This window comes from Mustela putorius, unplaced genomic scaffold (assembly GCF_011764305.1).
Source record: "Mustela putorius furo isolate JIRA1106 unplaced genomic scaffold, ASM1176430v1.1 tig00537248_pilon_pilon_pilon, whole genome shotgun sequence".
NCBI lineage: Eukaryota > Metazoa > Chordata > Mammalia > Carnivora > Mustelidae > Mustela > Mustela putorius.
Window position 1 is genome coordinate 11,734,715 of NW_025422387.1, and position 17,094 is coordinate 11,751,808.

Sequence of the window (17,094 nt, forward strand, 5' to 3'; positions counted from 1 at the left end):
GCCTCAGTTGGTTAAGCAGCTGCCTTCAGCTCAGGTCATGATCCCAGCGTCCTGGGATCGAGTCCCACATCCGGCTCCTTGCTTGGCAGGGAGCCTGCTTCTCCCTCTCCCTCTGCCTCTGCCTGCCACTCTGTCTGCCTGTGCTCACTCTCGCTCCTCTCTCTCTGACAAATAAATAAATACAATCTTAAAAAAAAAATCCCCACTGTCTGAATGCAAGCTGGGGTTTTCAGCCCCGGTATAAGTTAAACCAAAAAAATTAAAATAAAAATTAAAGGGGCGCCTGGGTGGCTCAGTGGGTTAAGCCGCTGCCTTCGGCTCAGGTCATGATCTCAGGGTCCTGGGATCGAGCCCCACATCGGGCTCTCTGCTCAGCAGGGAGCCTGCTTCCTCCTCTCTCTCTGCCTGCCTCTCCATCTACTTGTGATCTCTCTCTGTCAAATAAATAAATAAAATCTTTAAAAAAAAATAAAATAAAATAAAAATTAAAAAACTCAATTGTACACGAACATCTTCACTCCTTTGCCATGCTGGAATGGCAAACACCAAAGTGGTCTACATATACAGACTCTGTGCTAAGAGATACAAAGAGATATAAAAGCATAAGGGTTGGGGCGCCTGGGTGGCTCAGTGGGTTAAGCCTCTGCCTTCGGCTCAGGTCATGATCTCAGGGTCCTGGGATCGAGCCCCACATTGGGCTCTCTGCTCAGCGGGGAGCCTGCTTCCCCCTCTCTCTCTCTGCCTGCTGCTCTGCCTGCTTATGATCTCTCTCTCTATCAAATAAATAAAATAAAATCTTAAAAAATAAAAAACATAAGGGTCAAATAACACCAAGTGGACAGGCTCCAAACCCATCTAAGCTAGGGTAGGCACTTTCCTAGGTCCCTTTTAGGGGTAGCTCCTCGGAGGCAGTGTGCCCAAGGTGTGGTGACAATGGGTGAATGGCTCAAGGAGAGGCCGAAGGGACAGGCCACCAGGACCACGGGCCAAACGCAGTGTAGTTTTAATGCCAAGGTCAGTGGGAAGCCAATGGGAGTTTGATATGAAGTTCCTTTCTCAAAGATCTTGCGTGGACAAGCAGAATCTGTGGAAGGTTCTGCAAGGCTCCTGGCGCGAGATGATGCTTGGCACCACGTGGGTGGTGGCTGCAAAGACGGAGGGAAGTCAGTGGGGATTGCTGCATGACGAAGCGGGACCTGGCAGAAAGCTGTCGAGGGCCCTCCCGTCAAGGGCCAAGGAAGTGACGAGGGGCAGAAATGAATTCCAGCTCGCGGCCGGCTAGCAATAACCATAATAATTACTATAAGGACCATAACAAGAGCTAATTTATAGAACATCTGACAGTTTACAAAGTGCTTTCATGAACACTGACTCACTGCCCCATTTTTAATTAAAACTACTCATTTGGTTATTATATATTCATTATAGAAAAATTAGAAAACTCAGATAAGGAAAAAGGCAATGTTGGTCCACAGCCTCTAACCACCATCCCTATTAATGTTTGGCTGTGGAGCCTGCCAGATGGTTTTTTGTGCATCTTTTTTCAAGAAATGCCATAAGATCTTATTGAACGACTTGTGATCTGCTTTCTTCATTTGTTACATTCTGATTGCTTTACATCTTCTCTCATGTTTATGACTCTGTGCAAAGGGCCATTTTGGTCTCTACTTTGTAGGTAAGGACAAGGAAGCACAGAAATGAAGATGTGCCCAAGGTCACACCAGAGAGGGGGACATGCAGCTGGGGTTCAAACCCAAGGCCTGGGCCACCTCCACAACCAGGGCCTAGGGGCAGCTGAGACAGAGGCCCGGGACTCTTCGGAGGCCCCCAAGCCATCATGGATGAGCCAAATGGGAACAGAAACTGGAACAAGGGCTCATTTCTGACACGGGTCTCCCTTTTCCTTCTCCCAGCCTTTGACAGAACATTCTACCAAAGTCACCATCACTATGGTGGTATGTAAAGCTCTAAATATAGACAAACATACTATTAGCTCTGTGACTATGAGCCAGCTCTTGAGTCTCATGACTTGGCCCTCTGTCTGGCTACCCACTTATTGGCTGTGTGGCCTTGGGCGCTTGTCTGACCTCTTTGAGTCAGCTTTATCACCTGTGAAATGGGACAACAATGGGACATGCCTCTGGGGAACGGAATGAGGAGAAATGTGACAGCCCCAGTGATGTGCTTAAGACAGCCCCAGTGATGTGCTTACTTAGCCCAGCACCTGACACACGGCAGCGCAGCGGACTGTGCATATTGGGACTCTCAACACCGTGGTGATAAGGGGCTATCTCCGGTTTAAAGAATGTGTCCGGTTTAAAGAATGTGCACTCATGCTGAGAAGTGCAGCCATCGCCCAGCGCACTTCCCAGAAGCTATCGCCGGGGGCGCTGAAGAGCTCTGAGAGGGGGTGGGGGGACCCGGCCCAGCCCAGATCAGTTTCTCCATCTCCCAGCAAGCTTTGGATTGGTGCAGTTGCTCAGGGAATACAACAAACCAATGGTTTAAACGAACCTAAGACATGTTTAAGGGACTAAACCTATGTTTTAAGTCATTCATCATATCCTGCACCCTAAGGCCACAGAAAAGTACTGTAGGCATTATTGCTATAATTTTATATATATATAGAGAGAGAGAGAGCAATGTATTTTTGCTATAATATTATTATAGCAAATATATATTATTGCTATAATTATATATTATATGTATCAACAAATATAATTATAGATACGTTTATACATTTATATAAAAATTATATAATATATATTTATATTAAAAAGCAATATATAATTATAGCTGTTGCCCCTATCCCGTGGAAACTGGGAGAGAATATGGGATTGGGACTCTGGGAGATCTGGCTTACAGCCCTGACTCCACTCTTAATAGAGATCTGTGACCTCAGGTAAGTTCCTTGACTTCTATGAGCCTCAGTCTTGGGGTCTATAAAATGAGAATGATCATGGTTCCCTTGGGGGATACAGTGAGGAAGAAATGCATTCATTCATCCATCTGAGTATTTCACAAATGTTTCGATGCCTCTCGTGTACCAGGCACTGTTCCAGGCATCAGGATAGAGCAATGAATACAAATAAAGACCAAGGTCCCTATCCTCGCAGGGCACATGTTCTTAGTGGGGAAACAGAGTAAAAGGGGAATGAACAAAGAGATGGCATACATATTATCCATTAGATGCCATATAAAATATATTGTCTATAATATATGAGTGGTAGCGCTATGGTGGGAAAAAAGTGGACACTGGTGGGGGAAAATGCTGTGGGACTACTGCAGTCGGATAAGGGTAAGGAGGTAACAATGGACAAGAGCAAATATGGCAGTAAGTGAGAGAAAAGGAGTCATGCCATCGGCACAGAGCCTGGATGACTCAGACCAATGGGCAGATGACTGAAGGGGACTAAGACATCTACTCTGGATGCCGGGGACTCATCCAATTTGCTCCTGGTGCTCACTGTGCCCGCCCCTGGGGTTGGGTGTGTGCCTCTCCCCATCCTCAAGATGCTCCCAGTCTGGTGCAGAGACTGACAATGAAATGAGCACGCACTACAATTCTGCTCCCATATTGACCCGAAGGAAGTGAACTCGAATGCTTGGATGTCAATGTTCCCAGCAGCCCGGGCACACCAGGCAAAAGGTAGAAACACCCCAATGTCCACTGATCTGTCAGACAGATACACCAAATGCTGCGTGTCTCTACAATGGGACATTATTCTGCCATAAGAAAGAACGAGGTGCTGATACGCGCTACAACTGGGATACACCTCAAACATATTATGTTAAGTCACAGAAACCACACATGAGAAGCCACATTGTGTGTGACCCCATTTATGAAGGGCCCAGGATAGGGAAATCTACAGAGACAGAAAGCAGATCGGTGGCTGCCAGAAGCTGGGGGCAGGGAGGGGGGGAATGGGAAGCAACTGTTTCATGGGTACAGGTTTCCTTTTGGGGTGATAAAAATTGGGGGGGGAACTTAACAGAGGCGGTGGTGGCACCATATTGTGAATGCACTAAATGCCATGGAACTGTTCTCTTTAAAATGGCCATTGTTCTGTGAGCTTCACCTCGAGGAAGTAAATAAAGCAGTACCCACAATGGGGAAGAGGGAATCTGATGTCATAGAACACGCTGGTGTGTGAGAGCAGAGGCCAGGAATCTAGCTCCTGGGAGAGGGGTAGGGAAAGGTATCCTGGAGGAGGTGGCACCAATGCCCCGACCTTGAGGTTGAAGGAGAACTCACCAGGAAAGCAATGGAGTCAAGAGTAGAGGGAGATGGGCGGAGACCCGACAGCAGGGTCAAGGCCAGGAGATGACCGAACAGGGTGAGTATGGAGGATTACAAGGAGCTCGTGCGTTGTGGCTGCAGCTATCTGGAGGGAAGAAGAAATGCAAGCCCATGCCAGAAAGGGCAAAGAAGAACCATCTGCGGACTTGCTCTCCTAGGTGCAGGAGGATATTGAGAGGGAGAGATCAACATGACCGATCCCCTGCGGCTAGCCTTCCCAAAGGGATGTGGTCTCCTGTAGGTCATCACGCACCTATAAGCTAAAGGCTGAGACCTCAGCCCTGCAGTCATGCCAAGGGAGGGACCAGCACTTCCCCCAACCATAAACAACCACAGCCAAGTTCCTGTCTGGCCATACTACCATATTCACGAGACTTGGGTCCCCAAACTCCTGCTCACGCCAAGGGTAGGGCTGGCTCTCCCAGTGGGCAAAGGCTGAGAAGTGGTATGGGGCTGGAGGCCAAGGTTCTACCCATGATATCACTGTTATATCCCAGCCCCTGGTCACATAGGGCAAGAGCTGGTGTTCCCTCATTGTGTGGCTTAAAAATCCGTCCATTTGCCAACAAGTCTGCTGGAGCCCAGAGTGCTGGCCCTGTCCCTGTCCCTTTGTGATCAAAGTGGGCACAGGCTGTGTGGGAAACCAATCTTTTTTTTTTTTTTTTTTTAATTCCAGTTTCGTTAACACACAGTGTTATATTAGGTTCAGGCGGACAATAGAGTGATTCAGCACTTCCATACATCACCCAGTACTCATGCCCACAAGCACCCTCCTCCATCCCCATCTCCTATCTCCCCCACGCCCCCCACCACCTCCCCTCTGGCAACCATCGCTTTGTTCTCTGCAGTTGAGAATCTGTTGCTTGTTTTGGTTTGGTTTCTTTCTCTCTCTCGTTTCCCTTGCTCATTTTTTTTTTTTTAATTTCTTTAGTTCCACATGAGTGAAATCATATGGTATTTGTCTTTCTCTGACTGATTTATTTCACTTAGCATTATACTCTCTAACTCCAATCACGTTGTTGCAACTGGCAAGACTTCATTCTTTCTTACATCTGAGTAATATTACACTGTATACATATATGCCACATTGTCTTTATCCATTCATCAGTCGATGGACACTTGGGCTGCTTCCATATTTTGGCTGTTGTAAATAATGCTGCTATAAACACAGGGATGCATGTAGCTCTTTGAATTAGTGTTTTTGTACTCTTTGGATAAATACCCAGTAGTGTGATTGCTGGATCATAACGTTGTTCTATTTTTTAACTTATCCATCCCATAGCCCTAAACTACAGGACAGGGAGGGGAGGTAATGAGCACATCACCCACTGCCTGGCTCCTGCAGAAGAAAGAGAGACAGCTCCAGGTTTGGGAGACTCACTTTCTGAATCGGAAGAACAAGAACGGGTTCTAAACAAACATCGAGCAAGGAAGCAGCCTTTTTATATGCACCGAACACCTGAACTTTGCAACATGATGCTTGGAAATTAACTTGCTCTGACCTCGCCTCACTGTGACTCAGCCACTTCAACTATAAAACAGGAATCACAGCAGCACTTTCCCCCAGGACTGGTCTGAAGATTAAATAAGACAATGCAAGGAGAGCAGTTAGCGTATCTCTGGCCCGCAGCCAATGTTGCATAAATGTTCATGTAAGATGGGAATAAAACCATCTATTTCACACGATACTGGGGGGGATTAAATGAGATAAGCATGTAAATCGACGCGCATTCAGTGACTATATCCCTGACCTTGCCCTATAGAAAGCAAACCCATGAAGCAAAAGCCAACGAATGAGTCCTTATGGCAGTTACATTCTATCCAACCAAAAAAAAAGTTGAAATCCTAACCCTCGGGACCCATGAATGGGACCTTATTTGCTAAAAGGTTCTTTGCAGATGTGATCAAGTTAAGATGAGGGAACCCTGGATGGGGGGGTAGGGCGTCCTAAATGCAATGATTGGTGTCCTTATAAGAAAAGAGAGAACCCAAAGAAGAGACCATGTGAACACAGAGGCAGAGATTAAAGGGATGCAGGTACAAACCAAGGAATGCCAGAGATCACCAGAAAGCCCCAGGAGTTAGGAGAAGGGCCTGGCACAACTTTTGCCCCCAAGCCTTCTGACGGAGCTTGGCCCTGCCCATATCTTGGTTTGAAACGTGAAGCCCTCAGAACCATGAGAAAATACATTCCTGCTGCTTAAAACCACCTGCATTAGGGTGGCTTTGTTAGAGCGACCCTAGGAAATGAAGACAGACCTCAGCCAGGAGCCAAGGATGCTTACTAACTAAAGACTGGGGAGTCATAATATAAAAGGAAGCATTTGGAGGGCACCTGCTGGACCCGGGATTCAGTGCTCATCTTACCTGCCCCGTAAGGTACGTTCTGTTGGCCCATATTCTAAATTAGCTCTGGATGAGTGACAGGACGTGGCTAACGTCCCATTGTGGGTAATGAACCTATACCTTTCTCTCCCATCTTTGTCACAGGGCATCCTGCCATTGAGCCGGCCTGAAACCACCAAAGCCTGAAAGTTCCTCCAAACACACACACACACACACACACACACACCTTCCCCCACCAGGTTCAAGGAAGCATCGAGGTACCCTCCAAGAATCCCTGTGCTAAAGTTGTTTTAAGTCTGAAAGATGAAAAGAGCGAGCACAGCTTTACCCCTGCCAAATTGCCCTCTCCATCAATTACTCTTCCTCTCCACCCCTACATTTCAAAATCAGAAGTTTGGGAATGAAGAAGCCAAGTGCCTCATTTCATTACCCAAATTGTCAGCTGCTCAATTGACAGGGATAGGCTTCTCTCTGCCGAGGCTTCAGAAGTGCTTTCACTGATGGGCTGTATTATAACAACTCTTCCCCCTCTCTCTTTTGATCCTCTTTTTAATAAAGTCGGAGGGAAAAAGGTAATTTTTCATTTTAAATAGGGAAGGTGGGGCACCAAGGTGCTCTGGGGGTTATTAATCGTGGCTCTTGCTATCTTGTCATCCGTTTCTAGAAAATCATTTTATTTCAAGTCTTGAAATGGGCGGGGAGAAGGGAATAGGTTTTAAGAAATGAAAGGTCTGAGAATTGATTAAAGACATTTCAAGGTGTAAGGGTTTTTCTTCTGACATTCTCCGATAAGGGACTAAGAGAAATAAAAGCCATTCTCAAGGGAGAAAATGCTGTCAGAAAGTCTAGGCAAGTGTCTAACTTCTTTGTCCCTTCCCATTAAAATTTATAAACAGGAAAATGTGTGACTTCGAACTCGTCTGAATTTCAGAGCCAGCAGCAGAATGCAGAGATGCTCGAGCCGTTCAGAGGCAGAAGGGAAAGTCTGCAATTTCAGCATCGCCACTGCTTGTAATTTTCATGACTATTTCAAAGCACCTGTTCGCTGAATCCTTCCAACTTCCTAAGAGAAATACAACTTTTAGATGTGGGCTGCAGAGATTAGATTGAAGTCATCGGGGGAACAACCGAAAAGTTTTTACTTTAATCTTCCTAAGTCTGCAGCAAGAGACAGAACTTCTGGATGTTGGTTGAAAATGTTTCGCTGGAATCATTGGTAAAGGGGAAAAAAAGTAACAATAACAATCATTATTCACACTAATGATACTTACTATTTATTGAGAACTGTGTGTCAGATAGTGTTCTAAGTATTTTGTATGCATAACTTCACATTATCCTCATCAGCCCCGGGGAAGAAAATTCTGCTCCCGTCTCCATTTCACAGTGGAGGAAGTAGGAGATGATCTGAGAGACTGGGTTGCCCAAGATCCCACACTAGCAAGTGGCAGACTGGGATTTCCAGGCCAGGTCTCTATCCCTCACCTTCACGGCCTTCCAGGACACCCTCCAGAAATGAGAAAACCATCCAGAAAGCCCTTGAAAGGCTGAACCGTTTTACACAGACCTGCCAGGTCAGCACCAGGAGCAGTACTGGAGGACCCTTCAAAAAGTCAACTAACGATGACGCTTGCTTTAGGGCACAATCCCTGAAAGAGTGAAACCTGAAATCTAGGAAGAATTTCAAGTTTCTAGCGGTACTTACAAAAAGAAGCAAATAAGGACAAATGAAAAACACAGTTGCCAAAGCAATTCAACCCTGGCAAGAATCTTAATGTAAGACCTCATTAATGAGCTTGACATCTGGCTGAGCCGTGGGTCCCGCTGCGCCCTGTTCTCCCCAACCCCGGCGTCCCCAAGCAGAACCAAACAAAGGCACTGACCCCAGTCTGTGCAGGTCATCTAGGAGAAGGGACGGGGCTGGGAGGTTGGGCTCTGTCCCAGTAATGCCTCTCAGGCCCTACTCTCTACAGCATTTCCAAGTTTATTACCCACCAAAGATCCAGGGAGATCAACCTTCAGTCACAAAATTCGGGGGAGCTTTCCAGTTCTAACAAAGTTCTTTTTTTCCTCAAACCAGGTACACTTTGCATTAACCATTTTAAAGAGCAGAATTCAGTGGCATTTGGTACACTCACGATGTTGCCTCTATCCATTCCAAACATTTGTCATCACCCCAAAAGAGAATCTCATGCCCATGAAGCAGCCACTCCTCCTCCCCGACCCCTATTCTCCCAGCCCCTGGGGAACCACTAATCTGTCTTCTGTCTCTCTGGGTTTACCTATTCTGGATCTTTCATATAAATGAAGTCATACAATATGTGACCTTGTGTAACTGGCTTCTTTCACTTAACACAATATTTTCAAGGCTTATCCATGGTGTAGGGTGTATCAGAATCGTATTCCTTTTTGTGGCTGAATAACATTCCCTTCTAAGACTAGCCCACCTATCATTTAACTGATCGCCAGCTGATGGACATTTACTGGCTTTTGCCTATTATGAACAGGGCTGCTAGGAACGTTGGCATTACAAGTATATGAACAACTGCTTTTCGGTCCTTTGGGGGACAAAGCCAGGAGCAAAATTGCTGGGTCCCGGGGTAACTACTGTGTTTAACCTTCTGAGAAACTGGGGCACAAGGGTGGCTCAGTGGGTTAAAGCCTCTGCCTTCAGCTCAGGTCATGATGTTGGGGTCCTGGGTTCGAGCCCCGCATCGGGCTCTCTTTTCAGCAGGGAACCTGCTTCCCTTCCTCTCTCTCTGCCTGCCTCTCCACCTACTTGTGATCTCTGTCTGTCAAATAAACAAAATCTTTAAAAAAAAAACAAAAAACAAAAAAACCTTCTGAGAAACCACCAAACTTTCCCACAGCAGCTATTCCATTCACATTCCCATCAGCAATGTACAAGGGTTCTGATATCTACACATGCTAGGCTGCTCGTTATTTTGCCTCGATGTCGATGATTGCCATCCCAGGGAGCATGTAACAAAGCACTTTTTATAAAAACCATAGTTAAAGTTTGCCGAGTGCTTGCTGCGGCCACGCTCCCTCTCATCCTCATGCCTTCTTGCATTTAATTCTCTTTAACAATCTTATGGGCTTGGTGAGGGCTTGGAAAGGTTGAAACACTCGCCCAAGGCCAAGATATAAACTCTGGTAGTCTGATCCCAAAGCATGGTTCTCTCGGCGGCCACATGGCATACAGCACATCTGAATTAATCCTCACAGCCACCCAAGGGGAGGCCTGGTATCAGCCCCATCTTTCAGATGGAGAAACTGAGTCTCAGAGAAGAGCAGGGACCTTCCCTATGCCCACCCATCGACAAAGCTCCAGGTCTATCCCAATCTGAACCTCATGATGTTTTGCCCCCACCGTGCAAATACTCTTTGACAATATTCAGTGTTTTCATTGTCAAGAACAATTAAAATTGTGACTGGGCTGCTTCCTGCCTCCAGAATGAAGAGAGCAACTGTGACCATCTGTTGGGCATTTTCAACTGAAAACAACCTTCCTGGTTAATATCACAGTTAGAATCTGCATGGGGAATGGTGCGATAAAACGCACGCCAGATAGTCCTGCGGTTGGGGCGTTTGACAGAGCAGCCAGCAGCAAGCTCTGTTCAGTGTTGAAGCCCCAATTCACACAAGTCCAGATTTCAGGGCTCGAGGGTAGAGGCAATATTCAGGGTAAGATCTACAACACCTGCGTTGTTGGTAGTAACGGGATCTGACTTTGGATCCTACAGTCTCACTGGAACCATGGTTCTGAACCTCCCTGACTGTCCTCATCAAAAGGCAACTCTAACGTCCCAACATCCCAACTAACGTCCCAACGTGGATGGCGAGCAGAGGAGACTGCAGAGTGCGCCGGGCCAACCTCGGGGATACCCGGGATCGGCTGCAGGCACAGCCCTGCCCCCCTTCCCACAATGCCAAGCGCTCATCAGCGTCAGTCACTACCTCCACCCTCCTCCTCTCCGTCCTCCCTACCTTCCTACTCAGTGCGATTATTTTGTTATATAGTCAATTCTTGTTATTTGCAGCCATTACGTTTTATGAAGATGCTGCAAACACTGAACCTTTGCTCCTCGTGGAAATAATGAGGTTAGATTCCTAGAAGCCTCCACCACATTTTGTCAATGGATTCATAGGTCATCCTATTTTTATGTGGGTTTTTGTCTAGTATAGATAGCCGATTCATTAACAGCAAACTCAGCAGCCAGCAGTGCTACCACTTGAGATGGAAAGCCGGAACAAACCTTATGTAACAATGTCTTTTTCTCCATAAGGCATGAGGCAGCCTTCTTGTGCTCAGACGGCACCTCAGCCCTGTGCTCGGTGTCATCTCAAACAGTGAAATCACCAACCAAAAAAACCCACAGAAACTGTGAAAAATGTGGCACTAAATTCAAGACCACCGAAAGGACTCTAGTTCATACTATCAGAGCTGAAACGAGAAGGCGGAACGTCACCTTTTTGGACCTCAGCTGAGGACGTAAGCATCAGATGACTCAAATTTTTCACCAGTCTGTACACACAGGTATTGATTTGGGGGGTTCAAATACATTTTAGCAAGTATGAAAATCTGCAGATATGGAATTCAAGAATGATGAAGATTGACTGCATTTACCTGTTTCTTTTTTTTTTTAAGATTTTATTTATTTATTTGACAAAGAGAGAGATCACAAGTAGGCAGAGAGGCAGGCAAAGAGAGAGGGGGAAGCAGGCTCCCTGCTGAGCAGAGAGCCCAATGTGGGGCTCGATCCCAGGACCCTGGGATCATGATCTGAGCCAAAAGCAGAGGCTTAACCCACTGAGCCACTCAGATGCCACTGGATTTATCTATTTCTTTATCATCTGTCTTCCCACTAAAATACAAGGTCTGAGAGGGCAGGGACCCAGGCTTTCTTGCCATGGTGTTTGCTCAGCACCAAGCACAGTGCCTGGCAATAAACAAATACAGATTTTTTTTTTTACAACATATGTGTATATCACATCATCATGTGGTACACTTTAAACCCCTGCAATGCTATTTGTCCATTATATCTCAAGAAAGCTGGAAAAATTTAATAAATATAGATATTTTTATTATGGTACCTAAATGATATGTTGCTTCAACACATATTGGGGGAATGATTCAATTCTTCAACACTCACAAATCCTAACTGCCACAATTAATGCTATCAGTTGTACCACCTATCCTGAATTCAGGCAAGAAATGAGGTGAGAATGCCATGCCTTAGCCAAAATACCATGCATGCCTGGGGTTGTCCTGAACAGATGAAGTCTTGGGAAATAAAGGTCTGGTGACCCAAGAAAACAGGTAGAAGATGTCCTTATCTCAAGCCTGTCTCCCTTTGGCTCTGCATCCTTTGAGAAACAGCCTGCCTTGGGCCGCCTACCCCCTCCCCCAGCTTCAGCTCTCCGCAAAGGATGGGCAAATGGGCTGCCCCACCCGTGGGGCCTGGGAGGAGGAAGAGGGAGGTGGAAGCTGGGGAGGCCCACCCGGCTCAGCTCAGCTCTGAGGGCTACAGCAGGGAAGAGTCCACACCAGCAGAACCTACATTGGAAAAGATGACCTCTGAGACTCTTCTAATTCCAGAACTCACCTCCCTTTGAGTGACAGGCACGATATTAGTTTTTTTAACCTCCTGTGTTGGCAAATTCAAGAAAGCCGAAAGCAGCATTAGATCACCTTAGGTGCTGCAAAGCACCTTATTTTTATCTCCAGACAACTGGGTTGGAGAGGGGCTTTTCCCAAACTTCCTGTTTGCTCCCTTGCCATGTGGACTGAGTATGACCAGCATCTGCCTCGCTTTCTCCCCCAACTGCCCTCTCCAGGGACAATGCTTGTGACGGTTTGCAGCCTGGTGCAGCAGGAGGTAAATTTTTTCAGGTTATACTCACAATCTTGATCCAGAGGTGGAGATAAACGCAGATGCCTCCAAGAAAAAGGGTGTTGCGTAAACTTTTATTATCCTTCACCCCTGTTAACAAAGGCGGACACCTCCGTGGGCACCAGGGGGCTTCTCCAAGACGTCTAGGTTTAGCACTTCCTGAGATAACTGCTTGCCACAGGACAATAGAACCCAGCTGGGTTTGGATCCCAGCTCTACCATTCCCTAGCTGTGTGACCTGAGGTATGTTGCTTGACCTCTCTGAGCTGCTGTTTGTACACCTACAACCGAATGATAAAAGTACCCATTTTATAGGTTGTTTGGAGAATTTGTGAATAAAGTGCCTCGTGAACAGTCAACCTGCCTTCACTGTTACTATCACTGCTACTGTTAGCAGGAATTCTGTTCCCAGCAGCAGGCAACTAAGCCTAGATATCTTTAGATGAGACACCCACTACGTACAAGGCACTTGGATCCACAAGGTAGACGGTTTCTCCAGCCACACAGAGCTCACACCCCACAAACCACATTAAAATGAAGACTCTGCAGGAAAGTAAAACAAAATTGTTCATTAATAATTTGTTTGGGCGCCTGGGTGGCTCAGTGGGTTAAGCTGCTGCCTTCGGCTCAGGTCATGATCTCAGGGTCCTGGGATCAAGTCCCGCATCGAGCTCTCTGCTCAGCAGGGAGCCTGCTTCCCTCTCTCTCTCTCTGCCTGCTTCTCTATCTACTTGTGATTTCTCTCTGTCAAATAAATAAATAAAATCTTTTAAAAAATAATAATAATAATTTGTTTATTGGGGGCGCTTGGGTGGCTCAGTGGGTTAAAGCCTCTACCTTCAGCTCAGGTCATGATCCCAGGGTCCTGGGATCAAGTCCCGTATTGAACTCTCTGCTCAGCAGGGAGCCTGCTTCCCCCTCTCTCTCTGCCTGCCTCTCTGCCTATCTGTGATCTCTGTCAAATAAATAAACAAAATCTTAAAAAAATAATAATAATTTGTATATTGATTACACATCGAAATGGTCCCTTTTTGGAAATACTGGGTTCTGTAAAATATATTATAAAACTTCATGTCATTCCTCATAAGGTTAAACACAGACTTACTCACACAATCCAGCAACACCAGTCCTAGGTACAGACCCAGAAGAACAGAAAACAGGGCGTCAAACAAATATTGGAGGTACAAATATCCGTACACCTGTGTTCACAGCAGCGTACCTCACTGTCCCTAAAAGACAGATACAACCAAGTGTCCAAGACGCATGAAAGGATCCACAAAATGTATTAAAGCCATGCGGTAGAACAGCACTCAGCCATAAAGGGAAAGACGTATTGATGCATTCTTGCGCCTGGATGAAGGCTGACATTCACAAACCTCGAACATGCTGCTAACTGAAACAAGCCAGAACCAAAAGGACACGTGGTATTCAAATTTTCCCCTTAAATGCGGTGGTGATTATGTGGGTGTGAATGAACTTCAAGCCACTTTTTTTTTTTAAAGATTTTATGTACTTGATAGAGATCACAAGTGGGCAGAGAGGCAGGCAGAGAGAGAGAGAGGAGGAAGTAGGCTCCCCGCAGAGCAGGGAGCCTGATGTGGGACTCGATCCCAGGACCCTGAGATCATGACCTGAGCTGAAGGCAGAGGCTTTAACCCACTGAGCCACCCAGGTGCCCCTCAAGCCACTTTTAACATAGTTAAAATGGTAAATTTTCTGCTATGTGCATTTAACACAATAAAAAAATACTGCCACCTGTTTCTTGGTATGTTTTTAATTTTTATTTTTTTTTAAGATTTTATGTATTTGAGAGAACGAGTACAAAGCACAGAGGGAGAGGGAAAGCGGGAAGCCGACTCCCTGCAAAGCAGGAAACTGACACGCGGCTCAATCCCAGGACCCTGAGATCATAACCCAAGTTGAAGACAGGTGCTTGACCAAGTGAGCCACCCAGGAGCCCGTCTTTGTATGTGTTTTAAAAGAGTAACCAGAAACGTTAGATCACATACATGGCTCGCCTTATCTCCCCCGTGAGACATACAATGTCCCATGTGGGTCTAGAAGAAGAGGCAGACACTAAATGCAGGATCACGCTTCCATCATTTAGTTAGAACAGAAAAGAAGGAGCTGAGGGCTGGGGAGAAGTTTTCCAAGAGGAATCTTTGAGCTGGGGTCTGGCGGATGTGCGGTGATGAAGCAGGCAAAGAAACAGGGCAAGTGTCCCCACTGGAACCAGCACGTGGGTCAGGAGGGGGCCCGCCGGAGGAAATGCGAGGGGCTAGTGGGGCCAGGGTGGGCAGGAACTGAGCCAGGAGAGGTGGGCAAGGACCTACGGGCCAAGGCGGGGATTTGAGGGCGTACTCAGAGCACGGCGCCATTGTGCTCCCACATCCCTGCTCACCGCCCCCAGAAGCTGAGCCCATAGCACTTAAACAGCAGATCTGTCCATGTCTGCAGGTCAACCGTGAACTTCTGGAGGCCACGTCCTGGCACCTTCCACCCCAGCCTTGGGCACAACCCTGGCACCAATAAATGTTTGCAGGCTTGATCTGGAAGCGACCAACACACGTGGGTGCATCCCTGTAGCCCCTAACCTTTCCCCTGTACCCAGCCTGCCCCTGGAGCCCAAACACCGTGTTGGCCATGCTTCCAAAGGATACTTCTGAAAGCAGATGCTGCCAAGCCCAGAGATAGAGGGCAAATGCATAACTAAAAACGTCCCCCCGCCCAGGTCTAAACAATAATTAAACCTCCTACACTGATAAAAATCACAGACCAAGAGGAAAACAAGCTTGGCTGGATATTAGCAATGTTGATGCTCCATGTGAGAGCCTTCCACCCCCAGTGACTACCCCAGGGGGACAGTCTGATGCTGACAAATAAAGTGCCAAGCTTGAGCAGTCCAGTTGCTTATTTGTGGAGCACTGACTACGGAGCGAGCGAGCACGGGGAGGTGTTGGAAGTCTCAGCTTCCAGCTAGCTGTATCTGAACCAGAACTCCTGTCTCCGATCGGGAATGCCTACTCTCCCATCGCAGCAGGAACTTCTGGCTATCGTTCAAACGATCGTCAATACGGTTCATGAGGAAACTAACATATTTTTTAAGGACCTACTATGCGCCAGGAGCCACGCAGACACCTTTCCCATACTATCTCATTTCACTTCTTAGAGCTACATCATTCACAGGGTACAGATGAGACTTGGAGGGGGGTGTACAGAGGGTCCTAGTTTTACTTGGTCTAAAGCTATATAGCTATTATTAAAAAGAGCCAAACTATAAACCCAGGGCTCCTCCTTAACCCTCTTGTCGGGGAGGGGCATAAGGAAAAAGAAAGTGAAGTTCAACTAACCAAAAATAAATAAATAAATAGACAGATAGATAAAGAGGCAGAAAATTGGAGAAAGCACAGGAATGGGAACTAGCCCTCCAGACCCCCTGCGGACCCCCTACGTGAGCAGTATCAGCAGACAGGGGAGCCAAATTGGTAACGGCTAACATCTTTCTGACATAGAAATGACAAAGTAAAATCCACTTCATTTAAGCATAAAATGGTTTCACAAGTGGCTGGACTCAATAAGTATTTCAATAAATATTGACGGAGCGCTACTGTGTGCTGGTGGCTGTGGGCTCTGTGCTCACTACGCGTGGAACAAGTAATAAGGGTGATAATGACCTTCCGGGAGAGTTAACTCCTGGGAACCAGTTACTGCTCCCAATGCTTAGATCTCCTAACCCAGTCTTTGCAATGGTGCCATGAGGGAGATGCGAAGACTTCCCCCATCCTGTAGATGAAGGATGGGGGTGGTGAGGCCCCTGACCCCCAGGGTCCCCAGCGCGGGGTCGGGGGAGAGCAAGGTGCCCAGGAAAGCGGTTTCAACACCATGCAAATGCTTTAGGCAAGACACCAAGGTGGCATGATGATGGTTTAGATCCTGACTTCGCTTCTCTCGGCCTCTGTGTTCTCCCCTGTACAAGGTGGATAACGTCGCATACCTCCCAGGATTACTCTGCGTATCCACTGAGCCAAGATTTCGAAAATATCCATCCCAGTTCTGGTCTGGCCTTGATGGAGTAGCCCAAGAGTAGTCTCTTCCCGCTTCTGATTATCCATCATTGCAATCCCACTTAGCACCAACTCAAAAAGTGTTATTTATGGGAGTTTTGTTGTTGCTGCTGTTATCATTGTTCTTCTCCCCAGAGACTGTAAGATCTTCCTCACTGGTGACAGCCAAAAACTCTGGCTGCCTGAGGGTTCAAAGAACATAAAGAAAAGCAGGGCAATAGGGGAGGGAGGTAAAAAAGTGAAGAACGACCATACGGTAGTGGTGCGTTTCCCGCAATTCCTAGCTCCGCTTGGCAAGTGGGCAGAGTCTAGGAATGCTGTGATGCGTGGGTGTGCGGAGCCAACCTTCTAGAGCTGCCCCGCTTTCCGCGCAAAGAACCAAAAACTGAGGCCCTGCGTGCGCAAGAATGTAAGGGAAAGGTGCCTGGGTGGCTCAGGTGATGAAGGTTAAGACTCGGGGCATGATCCCAGCATCCTGGCATCAAGCCCC

At 46.9% G+C, this 17,094-nt stretch overlaps 1 protein-coding gene across 5 annotated transcripts in view; it reads right to left on the bottom strand.

Annotated features, from left to right (window-relative positions):
- KSR2 (kinase suppressor of ras 2) overlaps positions 1–17,094 on the bottom strand; it is a 413,499-nt gene that overhangs the window by 250,844 nt on the left and 145,561 nt on the right. The gene's annotated exons all lie outside the window — the stretch shown is intronic.